Source organism: Pipra filicauda, unplaced genomic scaffold, assembly GCF_003945595.2.
Source record: "Pipra filicauda isolate LSUMZ 115617 unplaced genomic scaffold, ASM394559v2 scaffold157_size4220110_pilon, whole genome shotgun sequence".
NCBI classification, from domain to species: domain Eukaryota; kingdom Metazoa; phylum Chordata; class Aves; order Passeriformes; family Pipridae; genus Pipra; species Pipra filicauda.
Genome location: NW_024104073.1, coordinates 3386668 through 3386923, shown reverse-complemented (window position 1 = coordinate 3386923; position 256 = coordinate 3386668).

Here is a 256-nt window from a genome sequence, read left to right as displayed (position 1 = left end):
TTAAACTATCTCTGAAAGTGCTTTGCTGCTGAAGGAAACCCAAGCTGACAGGTCATTCCAGCAGCATGTAGTCCCAAAGTGTTGCCACATTTTCACATTGGAAGTTCGACTCAGTCCTGAGCTGGACTCCACAGCAGAAAGTCTTCCCTTTACCACCAAGAGTATGTTTTTCCTCATGCAGTTTCATGTCCATCACTTAGCATTTGGTCTGCTGTCTTTTCCCTATGTAAACATTAAATAAACCCTACTTTCCATA